General features: G+C 39.5%; 1 protein-coding gene across 50 annotated transcripts in view; it reads right to left on the bottom strand.

Annotated features, from left to right (window-relative positions):
- The window catches only part of nfia (nuclear factor I/A), a 607,739-nt gene that overhangs the window by 440,165 nt on the left and 146,702 nt on the right, over positions 1 to 20,872 (bottom strand). The gene's annotated exons all lie outside the window — the stretch shown is intronic.

Below are 20,872 nucleotides of genomic sequence, written 5' to 3'. Positions count from 1 at the left end.
CACCTATACTTCCTCAGGAGTTTGCAGGGATTCAGTAGACAGCAAAACCTTGGCAAATTCAACATAAGTGCAATGAAAAATGAGGTGACTGGCTACATCATAGCCTGGTATGGGGGCACCAATACTTCTGAGTGGAAAGCCTTTCAAAAGGTAGCCCATGCAAAAGTCTCAGCACCATTGAAAAAAATTTACATGGAACACTGCCGTTGGAGAGCCGCAGCAATCATCACAGTCCCACACTACCCAGGGCATGCTCAGTACTCAGTGCTACCATCAGCAAAGACATATAGGTGCTATAAGACTCCTACCACCAGGTTCAGGGACTGTTGCTATCCCTCCATCATCAGATTCCTAAACAATAAACTCAATCAGAGAATCATTTAAAGGCTGTTAATTTGTCTCTTATTTATTATTTAACATTCATTTTCTCTATTGCACAATAATTTTGTTTACTTTTCTCTCTTCTGTATATTTATCTTTCCTTGAGTATTTTTTTTGCCCTATTGATAAGTAGAAATTCTGCCTGGCTCACAGGAAAAGAATCTCAGGGTTGTGTGTGATGTATGTACCCTGACAATATATCTGAACTTTGATTTGTATTCAAAGGATCATAAAGCTCAGAATACCTCTCCCAGAGTGAAGCAAACTTTGCAAGTCAACTGATCTTCCATCAGTGCCCGTTTTATTTATTCAGTTATGCTAAAGGTGCAATTGACTTCATTTAGTAGAATAGTTTTCACATGTCCAATTTTGATGTTTTGCAAAAGATTTGAGGGACTTTATAAACTGTGGGTTTTGTTTCCACCAACTTAATCAGGTTTATTGTCATGAACATGTTTTTCATGGAATGTGTGGTTTTGTGATAGCAGTCTTGTGAGAGCAAGGTGCAAAATTGACTATAAAATACAATTCCATAAAGACAAGATTTTGAAATAAATGAGTATTGCAAACAAAAGAGAGAAAGTGAGGCAGTGTCCATAGGTTCAATATCCATTCAGAAATCTGAGGACAGAGGGCAAGAAGCTGTTTTTGTAACAATGAGTGTGTCTTCAGGCTCCTGTACCTCTTTCCTGATGGTATCAATGAGAAAAGGGCCTGGATGGTGAGAGTCCTTGACAGTAGAAGTTGCTTTCTTGAGGCACCGTCTCTTAAAGATGGCATTAGTGGAGGGAAGACACACCCATGATGGCTCTGGCTGAGTTTACAACCCTCTGTAGTCTGTTCCTCTCCTGTTCATTGGCACCTCCATACATGACAGTGATGCAACCAGTCAGAATGCTCTCCAGGTACACTCGTAGAAATTTGCAAGTCTTTGGTGACACACCAAATCTCCTCAAACTCCTAATTAAATTTTGCCACTGGCATGCCTTCATCATAATTGCATTGACATTGGTCTTCAGAAATGTTGACACCCAGGAATCTGAAGTTTCTTACCATCTCCATGGCTGACCCCTTCATGAGGACTGGTTTTGTATTCTCGTGGCTTCCCTTTCCTGAAATGAACAATCAATTCCTTACAGTCAATTCCTTCGTTTTGAGCAATTCCTCTGCACTTGCCAAAGTAAGTGAATAAACAAAACTGGAAAATTGATGAAGGAAAAGCTGTGGATATTGCCTACATGGACTTCAGTAAGGCCTTTAACAAGTTCCCACAAGGGAGATTAGTCAGGAAGTTTCAGTCGCTCAGTATTCATTGTGAGGTAGTAAACTGGATTCAACATTGACTTTATGGGAGAAGCCAGAGAGTGGTAGTGGAGGTATGTGGCTCACGTATCAGTACTGGGCCCTTTGTTGTTTGAAATATCATCAAGGTCATTGATATATAATGTAGTATATTGGATCAGAAAGTTTACAGATCATAAAAAGATTGGCGCTGTAGTGAACAAAGGGAAAGGCTTTCAAAGCTTGCAGAGGAATCTGGACCAGCGAGAAAAATGGGCTGGAAAATGGCAGATGGAATTTTATGCAGACAAATGTGAGGTGTTGCATTTTAGAAGGACAAACCAAAGTAGGACATACACGGTAAATGGTTGGGCATTGAGGAGTGTGGTCGAACAGAGAGATCTGGGAATACAGATACATAATTCCTTGAGAGTTGCGTCACCGGTAGATAGGGTTGTATAAAGACAGTTTTTGGCACATCGGCGTTCATAAATCAAAGTATTGAGTACTGGAGTTGGGATGATATAGTAAAGTTATTATAAGGCATTGATGAGTCCAGATTTGGAGTATTGTGTGCAGTTTTTGTCACCTAACTACAGGAAAGATATCACTAATATTTACAGAGTTAATGGGGTATTGCCAGGTCTTGAGGAACTGAATTACAGGGAAAGGATAAACAGATTAGGACTTTATTCCCTGGAGCATAGAAGAATGGGGGGTATACAAAATTATGATGGGTCTAGATAGAGTAAAGGCAAGTAGGTTTTTTCCACTGAGGTTAGGTAAGATACAAACTGAGGAAATGGGTTAAGGGTGAAGAGCGATTAGTTTAGGGGCAATATGAGGGGGAATTTATTCACACAGAGAGGGTGAGAGTATGGAACAAGCTGCCAGCTGAATTGGTGAATGCGGGCTAAATATTAACATCTGAGAAAAGTTTAGACAGGTACATAGAATGAGAGGAGTATTGAGGGATGTAGAATGGTTGCAGACCATTCAGTGGGACTAGGTAAAGTAATAGTCTGAATAGTAACAGAAGGACCCATTTTCTGTGCTGTAGTGTTCTATGATCTAAACCTCTTCTGAAAGAGTCTCAATATTCTAATTTATCCTGGGAGAAGGAAAGCTATCTACCACCATCAAGTCCATGGAGAACTTAAGGCTTGGATTATATATGGGAACAGAGATTTCAAAACAAATGATCTTTTACGAGAGGATTTGGTTACTGTGACCAATAGTTTCAAGAAATTTACGAAATCATTTTTCAACCTTGTAATCATGGTAATTTAAGATGTTTTGTTCAAGTACCTAAAAAGTCATGGATAATTTGGAAATGAAAGAAAATAATTTCTCAGTCTTCTCTGACCCAACCTGCATAGACACCATCTCAATCTGACTAAATCCTCTTGTGATATCAGATGTATATTTAAAATGCTTTCATTTTACCAAGAAGCTTATCCTTATTACATCAGTAAAGATGACTAATAGGTGCTAGCATAAAAAAATGTGGAACTATGTTTGTTTTATAGATACATTCAGTAAATGATCTTGTCCTGCAAGATTATCCTGTACATGATGGGGACATTATGGCTATCAATGGCATGATCAAAGGAGTCATCATCTTTCAATACTGGTACACCAATGAGGGACGGGGAGGAGAGGAGGGAAGGGTGGCACAATGACTTTGGTGACTGCTGCTCCATGGAAAATTTCCATTGGATCTAAAGCCTACACCAATCCCCAGTTCTCCTTTCCCACGGACCATTGCCTATAAATGTTAAGACCTGCATGGAGGATGGGGGGATGCATTTTTTTATGTACAGCCTGAAAGTGTTAGATCTTGTAGAATGAAGAACAAATGAGTGTTCAAATGGCAACCAGAACTATAATCATTACCTAACAATATATTTCAAAATTTAAAACAACTGATTTAATAAAAAATGGTTCATTATTGAGTTCTTGTCGAGGATTGAGAAAACTGTGATTAAAATTGTTATTATTTCTTTTTGCTTTGGGAATATGGCATTTGATTGGCTACTTAACCCACCTGATGACACCGCCTGTTACCAGACATCAGAAAATAGATGTCTGACATTGTAAATCATGTGGGAAAAGTAATATCCAGACCAATTAAATGTTAGCCAAATCTTTGTGAGTGTCTTTCTCCTGGTAAGCAGGAAGTGCTGTCATTTCAGAAGAGGCTAGAAAACTTGCACCAATACTTAAATGGGGCTAATACAATAAGTTAGCTCCTCAGCTCCTTTTCCAGGAACTGGTGGACAGAATTGGCTCCCCTCAAAGATCTTTCACTGTTGTAGGACTAATCAGTTATCTCCAATATGATGAAGGAAACTGTTCTGGACACATTGCAGGTGGGTTTTCAAAATGACGTGTGCAGGGTCAGCAAAATATCAATATTACCCACCAGGCTGTGAGGTCGGTTTTACTGGTAACTTGCCCATCCGACATGCTTTGCTCCATCTCCTTTGAGGCCAAAGAAAATTGATGCAGGCAAGTTCAGATGAAAATTAGCCTACTATCCTTGCCTAACACTTTTCAGAATCAGAATTTATTGTCATGAACAAGTCGCAAAATTTGTTGTTTTGCAGCAGTATTAGAGTGCAAACATTTATATTAACCGACATAAAAAAAAATAGTGCATGAAGTCAAAATAAGGCATGGTCTTTGGTTCGTTGATCATTCAGGAATCCAACAGCAGTAGGGAAGAAGCTGTCCTTGTGCTGCTGGAGTGTACGTCTTCAGGCTCCTGTACCTTTTCCCTGGAGGTAGCAGATGTGAAGAGGGCATGGCCTGGGTGGTGGGGTCCTTGAGGATAGAAACTGCTTTCTTAAGAGAATGCCTCTTGTCCACGATGGAGTAAAGCCTGGTGCCCGTGATGTTACAGGGAGAGGTAAACGAGTTTTTTCTTGTCCTGAGCGTTGGTACCTCTATACCAGATCATGATGCAACTAGCCAGAATTCTCTCCACTGTATACCTGTAGATGCTTACAAGAGTCTTCCGTGACATAATGAATCTTCTGAAACACTTCACAAAGTACAGCAACTGGTGAGCCTTCTTCATGATTGGATCGACAGGGAGGCTCCAGGACAGATCCTCGATGATATTGGCACCCAGGAATTTGAAATTCTTGGCCCTCTCCTGGACAAAGTCCTCGATGAGGACTCGTTCATGTTCTCCTGACATCCTCCTGAAGTCCACAATCATCTCCTCAGTTTTGCCTACGTTGAATGCAAGGTTGTTGGTGTGACACCACTCAACGAGCTGATCTATCTCCTTCCTGTATGCTTGCTCATTGCCGTTTGTGATTCTGCTGACAACCATGGTGTCATCAGTAGATAGCACTGGAATTGTGCCTGGCCACAGAGCCATGGGGGGATTAAGAGTAGAGCAGTGGGCTGAGCACACATCCTTGAGGTGTGATGATAGTGATGAGGAGATGTTGTTTCCAATTCATACTGACTGTGGTCTTCTGATGAGGAAGTCAAGGATCTAGTTGCAGAGGAGGGTGCAGAGGCCAAGGGATTAGAGCCTGAATGGCATTTGAAAATAACTAAGAACAGCTGTATAAGAGGAGTTGGGTTCATGAACACTCATTCCAGTGGGATCTCCTACTATATAAAAAAAATGATCGGTTTCCTTTACGTGCAAAAAAGTTTCTTCAGTACTCAAAGAGTTAAGAAGTTACTAAAAAGCTTTGAAATGGATACGACATTGTGAAAGGAGTTATCGTCTTATAAGCTATACAACAGGAATGGAAAGGATTACTGTATTTTTTACAGAAGCATTTTTAGGTTGTCTAATTACTTTTTTTATACATATAGTAGCCTAAGAGTTCTATGTATTTTAGTATCCTAATTCTCTCTCTCTCTCTCTCTCTCTCTCTCTCTTTCAGCACCTCATTCTTCTCTCTCCTCCAAAATCTTTTAAAAGGGAACTGAAGATTAATATTGCCTAGTATAGACGATAGCCAACACCACCACAAGCTGAAAAGCTCAGATATGACAATCTGTCTTTAACAAATCCAATATGAGCAGATCCTGACTGCAAAACACTCACATCTCACTCCCAATCCAGCATCTAACTGAGGATCTATTAAGTCCAGCTAAGCTGCTCAGCAAGGCTGCAGCAAGGAGAACGATCATTCAGATCAACTTTTGATTACATAATAATTTGTTATTTTGTCGAATTCTGGCACTAATCTCCCTTCATTTGGTTGGAAGCCAGAAATTAGTTTGCGTCATTCCACTAGTTTTCAACAGTGAAGCTCTCATCTCACCCAGCGAGCACTCTGCACTCTTGGACAGGGGCCAGGAAGGGAAATCCATTTTGCATGAAGAATGCGCACAGCACAAGGACTCTTACGAGACAGTTTTTTTGCTGTCTTAAAATAACTTATGGACAACTGCCAATCTAGCTAGACACATATAACTCGAGAAATTTGGCATCAAAAACACGGTAAAGTATCTGAGGGGAAGAGAGAAGAAAAATGTGCTGGGGACTGGTTAAAGGTTGCAAGTGCATTCGTGGCATATCACATGACCTGACAAAGTCCATCCAATTGGTTAGGTTTTCAACTAAGTACAGCCGCCATGTAAGGAGCTGCAAGCTGTATTCTGTTCTCGGGACTTAAAATGGCGGCCTAGTAGCTCAGTACAATGGATCAAATGAGACCAAAGAACCTTTCTGAACTTTGTTGCAAAAAAAAGATTCAGGGAGGGGAGGGGGGGGAGAATATAGCAGACCTGAGTAAAACCAGATTTTCTCAGAATTCAAATTACAACACAGCACACAGAAATGATTGCTGACAAGGTTCCAAATTCTGCTTCAGTTGAAAGGAGTAGGTGAAAGACACAGAGCACACTGACCTCATTACAAAAAATTACTGTACACAATAAAAAAAACAAATGAATTTGAATCACTTTGATTGTCTGCTATTTAGAACTTAGGAAGCTTGTTATATGAAACCATCTGCACTCTGGGTTTTTTTAATATATTATATATATATATATATATATATATATATATATATATATATATATATATAAAAAGGGATACATCTACTTTGGCTCAAATCCACAATCACCCAACACAGACCTGACCGGTCAAAAAATGCACATCTTTATGCCTAAATATTTTCTTCTGGCTGATGTTCAAACAGCCGAAAGGCTGCCAGACACAACAGTGAAGCAGGGAGCAAGAGAAAGTAGCCCAGCCAAGGCAAAAACTGGCAGATAAATAATCTACACTGATTTGTCTCTGTGACAGGCTCTGGTTCTTGAATGATTTAGCCACCAGTCAGTCACAAGGTGCTCCCACCCTGCTATTAGTGGTTAATCTCTCTAACAAGAAGTCTTGTCACAGTTAATGGCTAACCAACAAACCTGCAGTCTATGTTTGCTGCACCACTTGCTTAGATTGCAAATGGTTATGTAGTCACAGCCTACTGACGGAGGAGAGTAAACAATTAACCCTTCAGGAATAAGTACATTTCAAGAGTCATTGTGAATTTCAAGAATAGATTGACAAGATGAAATACAAGGTACAGGCAGCACCATTACACTTTGTTGACACCTGTGGACTAGTAGCCACAGTAGATATGGCAGGTTCACACCAGGTGTGATTTGCTAAGAATCGAGACAGCAGACTTACATTATTCAAAACTACATTTCCTGTTCAGACAATATCCCTCAGAGAGGTCACACTCAGTTCATGTGAGGGTGATCCCAAATCAACAGAGTTTGTTTTGGATTTTCAGACTGTTTACAGACCATTGTCAATTACAGCTTGGAAAAACTCATTGTGCTTGTACTTTATGGTACAAGCAGGAAACTCGCCTCCAACATTTACCGCCAGCCAATTGCAAATCTCTACACACTTCGAAACCCAAGTAACTGCAATGTTGTGCTGGAAGTCTTCACTCAACATTGTAACTAATAACTCTATGTCAGTTAATAGCAACAATTTAATACCAAAAGCTGCAGTCTTAAAAACAAACATAAATTTCTGATTCCCGCACAATCTAGATTTTACACTGTTCAGTAAAACAGGAGTACAGAGCTGACACATACAGCCTCCAACTGATCCAAATCGAAGGAGAAGAGATGCCTGATCAACATTTTCTCTGGTCAAACTAAACTTCATTGGAATGAGGATCAAATGGTTTCTTGACAAGCAACAAACAGATGGGTTTTAAGGGGCAACCAATTTATTCATTGTGTATTTCTATCATTTGTGTCAAGTGTTTGACAGAAATATCCATATACTGCACTAGGAAATTAGAATACAAGGGACACATATGCGTTGAAAAGTATTGTACGACTTTGTTTCCAGTTACTGAAGTCAAAACATTAAAATTTTAGCTAACTTCCCATCTTCCCAGAAAATCAATCACGTATTTTTAATGAAACCCAGAGAGAACAAACAAATAACACTGGATTCTCATAATATCCAAGCCTTCAATAGCACAACAAATCGCTGCTGAAATTTAGGTTCCATGCGTGCCTCCCCTCTCGCCTTATCATCTCAGTGACCCAGGCTTGGTCATTTTTCCTATATTTCCCTATATAACTATAGTTCAAGTGTCTAATTTTCATTGCAAATGCTCTCATCACATGCCTTGGAACCCAGTTACAGAATAAATATGCTTTTTATTTGTTATTGTTTTCTCCATTAATATTTTTTAATATTGTACTTTTAATAGACAAGCACTTTGAGAAAACACTCCCCTTCACACTTAGCGTGTAATGGTTAGTACAACACTATTACAGTTCCAGCGATTCAGGTTCAAATCTGGTGCTGTAGAATTCTATAGAACTCTAGTGTTCTGTAGAACACTACAGCACAGTACAGGCTTTTCAGCCCTCAATTTTGTTTTGACCCATATTCTTTTTTTTTCTTTGGCTTGGCTTCGCGGACGAAGATTTATGGAGGGGGTAAAAGTCCACGTCAGCTGCAGGCTCGTTTGTGGCTGACAAGTCCGATGCGGGACAGGCAGACACGGTTGCAGCGGTTGCAAGGGAAAATTGGTTGGTTGGGATTGGGTGTTGGGTTTTTCCTCCTTTGCCTTTTGTCAGTGAGGTGTGCTCTGCGGTCTTCTTCAAAGGAGGTTGCTGCCCGCCAAACTGTGAGGCGCCAAGATGCACGGTTTGAGGCGAGATCAGCCCACTGGCGGTGGTCAATGTGGCAGGCACCAAGAGATTTCTTTAGGCAGTCCTTGTACCTTTTCTTTGGTGCACCTCTGTCACGGTGGCCAGTGGAGAGCTCGCCATATAACACGATCTTGGGAAGGCGATGGTCCTCCATTCTGGAGACGTGACCCATCCAGCGCAGCTGGATCTTCAGCAGCGTGGACTCGATGCTGTCGACCTCTGCCATCTCGAGTACTTCGACGTTAGGGATGAAAGCGCTCCAATGGATGTTGAGGATGGAGCGGAGACAACGCTGGTGGAAGTGTTCTAGGAGCCGTAGGTGATGCCGGTAGAGGACCCATGATTCGGAGCCATATATTCCTTGAAAAAAAAGTACAAAACCCATTCTCCCTCATAATTCTCTAATTTTCTTCCATCCATGTGCCATCTAGGAGACTCTTAAATGTCCCCAATGTTTCAGCCACCACCACCATCACTGGCAAGGCATTCCAGGCACCCACAACTCTGTATTTAAAAAAAACTTACCCCTGATGTCTCCCCCAAACTTTCCTCCCTTAACTTTGTACATGTGTCTTCTAGTGTTTGCTATTCCTGCCCAAGGAACCAGGCGCTGGCTGTCCACCCTATGTATGCCTCTCATAATCTTGTAGACTTCTCAGACTCCTCTCATCCTTTTACACTTTAAAGTGAAAAGTCCCCATCTCTACTAACCTTGCCTCATAAACTTGTTTTCCAATTCAGGCAACATCCTGGTAAATCTCCTCTGCATCCTTTCTATAGCTTCCAAATCCTTCCTATAATGAGCTGACCAGGACTGAACGTAATATCTTTGGTCTTACCAGAGATTTGTAAAGCTGTAACATGATCTCGCTACTCCTGAATTCAATCCCCTATTAATGAATCCCAGCTTCCACAGGCCTTCTTAACTATCCTATCAACCCATGAGGGATGTATGGATTTGAACCCCATGGTCCCTCTGTTCATCCACACTCTTAGGTAACCGACCATTAACCCTATACTCAGCCCTTCCAAAATGCATCACCTCACACTTATCAAGATTCAACTCCATTCTCCCCAACTCTGCATCCTGTCTATATTCTCAGGTAACCTTCGACAACCTTCAACTCCATCCACAACTCCTCCAGCCTTCGTGTCATCTGCAAACTTATTCACCCATCCTTCTGCCTCTTGATCCAAGTCATTTATAAAAATCACAAAGAGCAGGGGTCCCAGAACAGATCCTTGTGGCACTCCACTAGACATTGACTTCCAGGTAGAATACTTTCCTTCCACTACAACCCTCTGCTTTCTTCCTGCAAATATATTTTTTTTAATCCACACAGCCAAGGTTCTACTGATCCCATGCCTCATGACTTTCTGGATGAGCCTCTCATGAGGGACCTTGTCAAAAGCCTTGCTAAAATCCATGTAGACTATATCTATCGCCTTACCCTTACCAATTTCTTTTGTTACCTTCTCAAAAAACTCAATTAGGCTCGTGAGGCACGACCTTCCCTTCACAAAGCCATGCTGACTGTCCTTTTATTTTGAATATTTCATTTTGATTTTCATAGACTTCCAAACAGTATAAGCTTTCAACATTCATACAACATACAGAGTGTTTATTCCCCCTCACCACCACAACCCCCCGACCTCCCCACCCCGCCCCGCACTCTTACCTTACTAAAAAAAAGTCAATTAAATTGTACAGATACAAATTGCGGTGAGGTCATAGATCCCTACAGAAACCTAGAAAAAAAAACATCCAGGATGGCTAAATAACAAAGGAAAGGGAAAAAAAAACACTAAAAACTGAACTAAAAAGACATGCTGACTATCCTTGAGTAGACTGTACTTCTCCAAATGCTCAAAGATCCTATCCTCTCCAATAGTTTGCACACCTCTGATGCAAGACTCACCGATCTATAATTCCCAGGATTCTCCCTATTATCTTTTTTTAAACGAGGGGATTACATTTGCCATTCTCCAATCTGTCTGTAAGGAATTTTATGTTCTCCTGTGTCTGGATGGGTTTCCTCTGGGTGGTCAGGTTTCCTTCCACCCTCCAAAAAAAATAGACAGTGTTTGAAGGTTAATTGGTGTATTTGGGTCAGTACGGCCTGTTACCATGCAGTATCTCTAAAACAACATGTAATCATAAAGATAGTGACTTAATATTGTGGTGAGGAGGATTACAAACATGAGTAACTTTGGAACTATATAAGAATGTGACAGAAACTCCATGTACCACATTGTATTACACAAACATTAAACATATTCAGTTTGAAATGGCATAAGACAAGATAAAACAGTTCTTACAACTATTTGCACGGCTATCATCAACTCCACCCCACTTGGTGAATCTACTATAGGAAATTACTCTAAACTTTTCTCTGATCGCTCATCATAATATATTTCTTGTTAGAAATATCCATCTGATACCTCTTGAATTTGTCTCTCCATTGATATGGAACTCATGACAGGGTAGGACCATTGTCAGCCATAAAATGATTAGTTGCCTTATTTCATTGCTATCACTACATTTTTCAAACTCATTTTAACCAACAAATTAAATGACAGCATTCAAGTTTTTTTTTCCTGGAAATCTGTTTCGCTCTTTTGCTTCTCTTTTGAATAAACATATTTTCAAACTCATAACTTTCTTGAAACCTCTGATCTTCAAATTCACAATCCAAGGTAAGAAGCTGATTCATATCTACAACATCTATTCTTTGCAGTATCAAGGGAATTACACAAAAGTTACAGAACGTAATGGGGTCATTCAGCCAACTGAGTTTATACCAGATCAAATTTAGCAAATCCCATCACCCATCCTTTCCCATGCCCTATTGCAAGTATATATCCTGCTTTCTTTCAAATGCCACAATTTTATTCACGTGACTGATTTCTATTGAATATTTTTGTACTCCCTCCAAGACATTCATGGTTGGCGTAGCGGTTAGTGCAACATCTTTACAGCGCCAGCAATCGGGAGTAAACTAGAGTTTGCATGTTCTCCCCGTGTCTGTGTCGGTTTTCTCCGAGGGCCTCCATTTCCTTCCCACCATTCAAAAAACGCACCGAGGGTGTAAACTGGGCACCTGGGACTCATGGGCCAAAATGGCCGGTTGCCATGCTATATGTCTAAATTTTAATTTGAAAAACTTAAATTGAAATCCACCTGTTTCAAGTCAGTGTCAATCATACCGATGCCCAAGAAGAATGCAATAGCCTGCCTTAGTGACTATCAACCAGTAGCACTTACATCAACTCCTGTCTGAGCAGTGACATGGATTCATTTCAGTTCACCTACTTTAGGTCTATATCGGAGGCCATCTCACTGGCTCTACAAAGACCTGGAACACCTGGACAGTAAAGGTGCATACATCAGGATGCTCTTTATTGACTACAGTTCGGCATTTAACACCATCATCCCTTAAAAACTAATCAGCAAACTCCAAGGCCTGGGAGTTAACACTGCTCTATGTAATTAGATCATGGATTTCCTCACTTCCAGACCATAATCAGTGAAGACTGGTAAGAAAATCTCCTTCACAATCTCCATCAGTACTGGAGCACCATTCCTGCTCTACTCACTTTACACCTATGACTATGTGGCTTGGTACGACTATAACACCATCTACAAATTTGCCGACGATACCACGACAGTGGATTGTATAAAGGAAGGGGATGAGTCAGCGTACAGGAGGGAGATTGAAAACTTGGATGAATGGTGCACCAACAACAACCCTGCACTCATTGTCACCAAAACCAAGGAGCTGATTGTTGACTTCAGGAAAGGAATGTACAATCCAGTGACCATTGGGATTAGAGGTGGAGAGGGTGAGCAAATTAAAGTTCTTGGAAATCATTATTGCAGAGGATCTTTCCTGGACCTAAAGACTAATGGCATCATGAACCATGCACATCAGTGCCTCTACTCCCTCAGGAGGATATGGAGGTTTGGTATGACACAGACACCTTGGCGGATTTCTACAGATGTTTTGTGGAAAATGCACTGACCAGCTGCATCAAAGTTGTGGGGGTCATCAATACCTCAAGCTTAAAGTCCTCCAAAATGTAGTGGACACAGCATAGGACAGCACTCTCCCCAATAAAAGGACGTCTACAGGGAACACTGCCATCAGAGAGCAGCAGCAATTATCAAAGATTCACACCACCCAGCACATGCTCTGTTCTCGCTGCTGCCAATAGGAAAGAGGTACAGGTGCTACAAGACTCACACCACCAGGCTCAGAAACAGCTGCTATCCCTCCACCAACAGTCTCCTCAACAACAAACTCAATCAGAGTCTCGCTTAAGGACTCTTCTTTGCACACTTCACCGATTTTTTTTAAAATTTGCTCTGCATTGCGCAGTTTGTTTACATTTGTTAGCTACTTACAGTTTCATTTGTTTACATGTATACAGTGTGTACAGTTTTCTTTTGCACTACCAATAAGTCATCATTCTGCCAGGTCCATAGGAAAAAAAATCTGATGTCATGAATGTACTCTGACAATAAAAACTGAAATCTGAATCAGAAGAGAAAGAATTTAGATTATCAAAGAGATACAAAAGAACTTTCCCAATTATTTGATAGTATAACTGTAGATTGAGATAGTAAAAGGGTCAATCAGAAGGAAATTTTGAAAAGTGTTTCAAAGGACTTTCTTCACTACGATTGTTGCTGGCCCAAAAGAAGAAAACGTTATTAGACTTGATTGTGGAGAAATTGAACAGTCACGTGGGAGAGGAAATATAAAGCATAATGAGGCAAAGTCTTTCTACGTTTATTACTTAAAAGAGAAGAGGTCAATTAAACCTGAGTGCACAATCGTGATCTGGTAGTAAATCTACATAAGTCATTGAGATCAACGTGGTAACTTGCAAAAGTGAATCAAAAAGCATTTATGATCCTGGGTTTTGTAAAAAGATGAAGGATATACCTTAACAAAATTTCAGGTTCAATCATAATTGGTATATTGTGCCTTGTTACGATTATAGATTTAGATTTCAGATTTATTGTCAGAGTAGATACATGACATCATATAGAACTATGAGATTCCTTTTTCCTGTAGGGGCAGCAGAATTACCACTAATTGGTAGTGCACAAAAATAAACTGCACACAGCATAAACATGTAAACAAATAAAAAACTGTAAACTGATAATGAATGCAAACAAACTGACTGTGCAATACAGAGAGAATAAAAAGAAAATCAATAAAGTGCACAAGTAAAGGAGTCCCTGGTTAAGTTTATTGTTGAGGATTCCAATGGTGGAGGGGTCGCAGTTATTCCTGAACCTAGTGGTGTGGGTCTAGTGGCACCTATATCTCTTTCCTGATGGCAGCAGCGAGAACAGAGCATGTGCAAAGTGGTGTAGGTCTTTGATGATTGTAGCTACCCTCCAACACCAGCTTTCCCTATGATGTCCTGGGCTGTGTCCACTACCTTTTGGAGGGCTTTGCACTCAGGGTATTGGTGTTCCCATTCCAGACCATGATGCAGCCGGTCAGAACACTTTCCATCACGTATCTGTAGAAATTTGCCAGCGTTTCTGGTGTTGTATCAAACCTCTTACAAACTCCTGAGGAAGGAGAGGCGCTGACATGCTTTCTTCACGGTGCCATTGATGTGTTGGGTGCAGGAAAGATCCTCTGAGACAGTGACTCCAAAGAACCCTCAGCTTTATGTCAGCAATTAGTGTGAAATCACTAATTCAGATAGAGTTGCTGAGTAGGATGAAAGTTGTGTTTTTTAATTATTGCTATCTGATTAAAATTGTAGTCAAACCCTAGGGGAACCAAAACTGTGTGCTAGGTACGATCCTATTAATACTTTGTACAATTTTAACACAATCTCACTATTCTTCACCTACTTGGAGTTTCCCTTCACTTAGATAATAACCTGCCTTTTGATTTCTTTTATCAAGGTGGATGACCTCACATTTCCCCACATTAAATCCATTTGCCAGTTTTTTGGTCACTCTCTCAATCCGTCAGTATCTTGTTGCTGAATCATCGTATCCCTTATTAAAACATGCCCTTCCACCAATTTGTTATAATCTGAAAATTTGTCAAATTATACTTTTTGAAAATTTAAATACAGTACATCTGCAGATTCCCCTCTATCAACTCTCCCTGTTGCACCCTCAAAGAATTCATGAATTTGTTAAACATCATTTACCTTTCATAATACCATGTTCACGAAATTTGATTATATCTAGCTTTCCTAAGTGATTTGTTATTTCCTCTTTGATCATAAACTCTAATAATAGCTGTTAAATTAACTGGACTCCAGTTTCCTGCCTTCAGCCTTTTTCCCTTTTGAACGAGGTTACATTGGCTTTTTTATATATACAACTTCCTTGCACCCTCCCAAAGTTTCATGAATTATGAAAAAATTCATCCCACAAGTCCACTATTTCTGCAACCATTTCCTACCATGCAGTCATCAAGAAAGAACTCATGACCTGGATAAAAATATTTACAGACTTTTGGGCCAAGTGGACAACTTCATTAGACACATGCCCAGTGGTGTAACTATGGAAAAGATCAATCAAATGACAAGCCAAGTCTTGAAACAACTTTGTACACAAATCAAAGTCTAATTATTATCTCAGTCACATTTGATGGAACTAAGGACGTGTTACTCTGAAGATATTTGAATATTTGGCAAGTGTAAAGGTTTATATCTTTGCACTTAGGTGAATTAGAATCATAAAAATAAGTTATCTTTGGAAAAGACAGATGTCGTGGCATCTCAGATTGGTGCCAAGTAGCTGTCTAATGCATTTAAGAACCAATTCCAAAAACCCATATCCTCAATGCTGTGCAAGGAAGGATACACAGGTCAATCTAAAATTTAAATTGAAATGACATCAGAATATGGGATGGAGATCTAGTTTGATGATGCCACACAACAATCTTGCCCTCAACATCAGGAAGATGTTTCTTGGAGGAAAGGAATGTTGAGGATCCACACACTTTGATGAGACAAGGGTGGAGAAGGTGAGAAATTTCTGGGAGTCCATTCTTCAGACAATCTCTCCAAGAGCTAGCCCATCAGGGCAACAGTAAAGAAGACTCACCAATACCTCTACTTTCTAGGGCAAGTGAGGAGAGTTGGCATGTCATTGAATACTCTATCAAACCACTGTAGATGCACCATGGATAATAAACTGACAAGTTGCATCTCACACTAGTTTGGTAATTTGAATGCACAGGAAGACAGAAGGCTGCAGAAGGTACCAAACATAGCCAGGTCCATCATGGGCTTTGACCTCCCCTCATTACAGAAATCAATGTGAGGTGAGATCTCAAGAAGGCAACCAACATCATAAATTACTCCCATCACCCTGATCATATTGATCACCCTGATCTACCTAAAGACCAGTACCTCTAGGTTCAAGCACTGTTTATTAAAAATGGCTATCAGACCCTTGAAACTCCCCTTATTACACAAATGATAGACTGCTTAAAAATCACAGTATTGTAATGCCACCTTTTTTTTCATCTTGGACTGTAGTAACTATGAATATTTATTAATGACCTATCCTATGCATTTATAATTTATTTTTAATTTAATGTATACTATTGTGGGTTTTTTTTAATGAACTACCTGTTCAGTTAGAGCTGGCAAGAATTGTGGTGCATATGTGCAGAATTCAAGGTACATGACAATTAGCACACTTCCTCCCTCACCATCATTCAGGGCCCCAAACAGTCCTTGCAAGTGAGTCTATGGGGGATCATCTACTGCGACCAATGCCCCTGTGGTGGCCTCCTCTATTCAGAGAAACTGGACACAGATTGGAAGAGAGTTTCACTCTGCACCTTTGCTCTGTCCGCAACAATGGTGGAGATCTCACTGTGGCCAACCATTTCAATTCTGCGCCTCACTTCTGCACTGACATGTCAGTTCATGGCTTCATGCACTGACAAACCAAGGCTCTCCTGTAAATTGGAGGAGCAACACCTAATATAATATCTGGGCACTTTCCAACCTGATTGCATTAACATTAAGTACTTTGGTTTCTGGAAGGCCACTCTCCTGTGTCTCTCTCTTCCCCATCCCTCTGTTCTCTTTCCTCCAGTTCTCTACTCCCTTTCCTCTCCAATAAGTGAGCTATCTCCTCCCTCTATCACTTCTCAGCTTTTTTCTTTTGTGCTCTGCCATCGATATTCACCTATGATCTCTTGCCTGTGACCCTGTGCTTCTCCCCCTACCCCACCCCCCACTAGTTTATTCAGCATCTGCCTGCATTTTGCTCATACCTTAATGAAGGGTTTAAGCCCAAAATGTTGGTTATGTATCCTTTTCATTGATACATAAAGAATGCTGCGTGAATTACTTTGTTTTTGTGTAAACGACAATAAAAGTATTATCATTTATCAATTAATTCATAATTATTCTTTGTAAGAATATTTTTTTTCAAACATTACAATGATTTTGTGGTAACCATCAGTTATAATTTCCATATGATGTCATGTTTAGCACACTTCTGCCTAGTTTGCAAAGAAAAACCCAGAGTTTGTATGTTCTAACCATATCTCTGTGGGCTTCCACCGGTGGCTCCGGTTTCCACCCACCCTTCAAAAAACGTATCAGATTGCAGGTGAATTGCATGGCACAGGCTCACAGGCCAAAAGGGCCTGTTACCATGTTGTCTGACTAAATGTAATAAAATTTTAGATAAAAACAGAAAATGAAGCAGCTGAATTGAATCGAAGATGATTTACAAATGAACATCAGTACAATGCAAAATTAGATGCCTTGATCCATATGTTAATTTTACTGAAACTCATAATTGTGTCAATAGGGAGACCTAGGTGGGCAATAATGAAAATGCATTAGAAACTTTAAGGCCAACATTCATGATAACCTTAAAATGTTACAGTCCTTGAAAGTGAATTCAACTGTATAACATTTTAAACTACATTACCTGTTGTGTAGGTTTGTGCACATGTATCTTCTTCTTTCTTCTTTGGCTTGGCTTCGCGGACGAAGATTTATGGAGGGGGTAAATGTCCACGTCAGCTGCAGGCTCGTTTGTGGCTGACAAGTCCGATGCGGGACAGGCAGACACGGTTGCAGCGGTTGCAGGGGAAAATTGGTTGGTTGGGGTTGGGTGTTGGGTTTTTCCTCCTTTGCCTTTTGTCAGTGAAGTGGGCACATGTATAAAATGAAGCAATTATACAAGATACAATTTCTGTCCCAGCCAATCCATAAATAGCTTTTTAGCAGTTTTCCCCATTTTTTTTCAACTGAGTTGCTTCCATCTTGAAGAGTGTGGATAATACTACTCTGGCTGACAATCGGCAACTCATTCATGGCAAGATGAAAATCAAAGTGATTTTTATCCATCTGTCCTAGTTATTCACAAGATGAAATGTGTTTTTACTAAAATATACTTCACAACAAATTTAATACTCTAACAGGATTTAAGTAGAGTTTTGGAGTGGACTCTTTCAGGAACAAAACTCCTTGAAATTTCTACAACACAATAACCTGAATCCATCAATAAGAGGCTTCATTGTAGTATTGGGAAATCAAATGGGAATATTTAGATATTTGATCAGTTTAAGTATCCCTCTCTAAACTATATTAAATATAGTTTTCAACTATTTGTCATTGCATCGATGGCAAGAAGAGATACAAACCCAATTTAATTTCTCGTTAATTCACTTGAAAAATAATAAAATTCAATTCTACTTTCTTTCGCTGTATGTACCATAATCCTAAATTTGGCTGTAATCTTAATCTAACCCATGGAAAATAATGACAAATAACATCTTAGTTTAAACTGTGGATCATGTAATAATAGAGAAAAGCTTAATTCCTGATTAACAGTAAACAGAAATTGCTTTTTTTTATTTTCCCTCTTTTAATACAAGTTGTCTGCATTGGTAAGTGCCATGAAATTGATCTCATCAATCACATAAAGCAGTGGTTCTCAACCTTTTTCTTTCCACTCACATACCACTTTAAGTAATCCCTATGCCATCACTGCTCTGTGATTAAGGTGGTATTTGAGAGGAAAGGGAAGGTTAAGAATCACTGCTCTTGACCCAATTGTTACTGAAATGTTTTGCTTGAGAAAAATTGCTATTGGCCCATTCCCTTTAGAGTTATGAAACCATGCACATAAAGAGTTAATTAGGTATGATTAAAACAGTGGTTTTCAACCATTTTCTTTCCACCCACATACCACCTTAAGAAATCCCTTACTAATCACACAACACCCAAGGCATAAGGAATACGAGTGGAAAGAAAAAGGTTGAGAACCACTGGAATAAAGCATTCAATAGCGGGTAGCAAGATGGCGTAGCGGTTAGCGCAACACTTTTACAGCATCAGCGATCGGAACCGGACTGGAGTTCAAATGCCACTTGTCTCTCAGGAGTTTATACATTCTCCCAATGTCAACGTGGGTTTTCTCCAGAGGCTCCGTTCAAAATGATCCGGGGATGATGGTGAATGGTGTGTAAATTGGTTGGCAGGGACTCGTGGGCCAAAATGGCCTGTTACCATGCTGCATGTCTAAATTTAAAAAGAAATGATCATTCTTGCAGCAAACCATTCCAATATTAAGTTCGTATCTTTCACCAATACATACCATTGGGTCACAGAACAACAACTTATCATTTTCAACATGTTTTAAATATAATTCAGAACATATTTAAACTTTTTTTCTTGAAATGCCACATAGTATGATAAAGATAAATATATATAAATACCAAATTTATGTTAAAGTAAATTAAAAGGAGGCTGACAATATGATTGAATGGTTTCTCTCAAGTTACACCTTTGCAATTGCTGGTTTTTCCCACTGCATTCTTTGCTGTTTACCATTTCACACCTTCACTTGTAGAACATTTAGCAAAAAGTCAAGAAGCCTCAGCTTTCTTCCAGCACTGCCAATTGTATTCCCTTGCTACATTTCACAGTAAATTTCTATCTCAGGGCTCTCTAATTCAGTGTGGCGCATTGGTAATGACCTGAACGGTAGATGTTTCACACATACATATTTAATTACAGCAGCTGAACAAATTACATATTTATGCTTTATAAAGAAGATTGTCATTCTAATTCATTTGCTATGCATGCAGGTACAAGACTCCCATCTGTGACTGCATCTGCACAACAAGGGGGTTTGATGGGATAACATGTTGTCAGCAAAAGCATCGAAACTTGTACTAAATGGTCATTCATCAATCTGATGAAAAATGTGAAATTTTAAAATAGATTCTTCTTAATTCAGAGCACTGTTTATCAGTTGATGATAGATAAAGTGCAAACGGCGTCCAGTTAAACTGTAATGACAACAGCGTAAACTTCTCTATTATTTTTTGTTAATAATATTGTATATTATTGTATACTGGTTTTATTATTAATCCTGATGTCAATACTCTTATTGCATACAATAGATAACTAACATGTCCACCAACAGAAGAAATTAATAAATCCAAGTCCGTTATTAACAATATATACCAGTAAATCATTTATGGTGTGCAAATTAACCTTAGACTTTCAGATACTTGGAACATGACATTTTTGTGTTTAATTATGTTTGGTTGGACATTATTCTTGGGCCTCTCCTCTCTCCACACCCATTCAGAATGCCCTATCCTTCTCAAAATGCAGGTTTGTACAGATTTTAGGAGGAATGATTTTATATCCAACTGTCCTTTCTATGAGATAATTCCAGGTTTTTTATCATCCATTGAAGAAACAATACCAGGGCTTGATGATTTTTGTATATACCACTTCCCTCTGGGGCCAATCACTCATTCCAAAGAGTAAGAAAAGAGTGCTCTGACCAGATATTTCACTACCGATGAAGAGTTACACTGATACACAAGTACTAGGTACTTGTACTATTTCTGTGAAATAGCTAAATAATTAGTAAAATCTAATCAGGTTAAATGTGGAATGAAACACAAAAGTCTGCAGATGCTGTGATTGTTGTAAAAATACAAAAATGCTGGACGTTCTTGCAATGTCCATAGATGGTAAAAGATATACAACCAACATT

Source organism: Narcine bancroftii, chromosome 5, assembly GCF_036971445.1.
Source record: "Narcine bancroftii isolate sNarBan1 chromosome 5, sNarBan1.hap1, whole genome shotgun sequence".
NCBI lineage: Eukaryota > Metazoa > Chordata > Chondrichthyes > Torpediniformes > Narcinidae > Narcine > Narcine bancroftii.
This window is presented reverse-complemented; position numbering and strand designations above follow the sequence as displayed.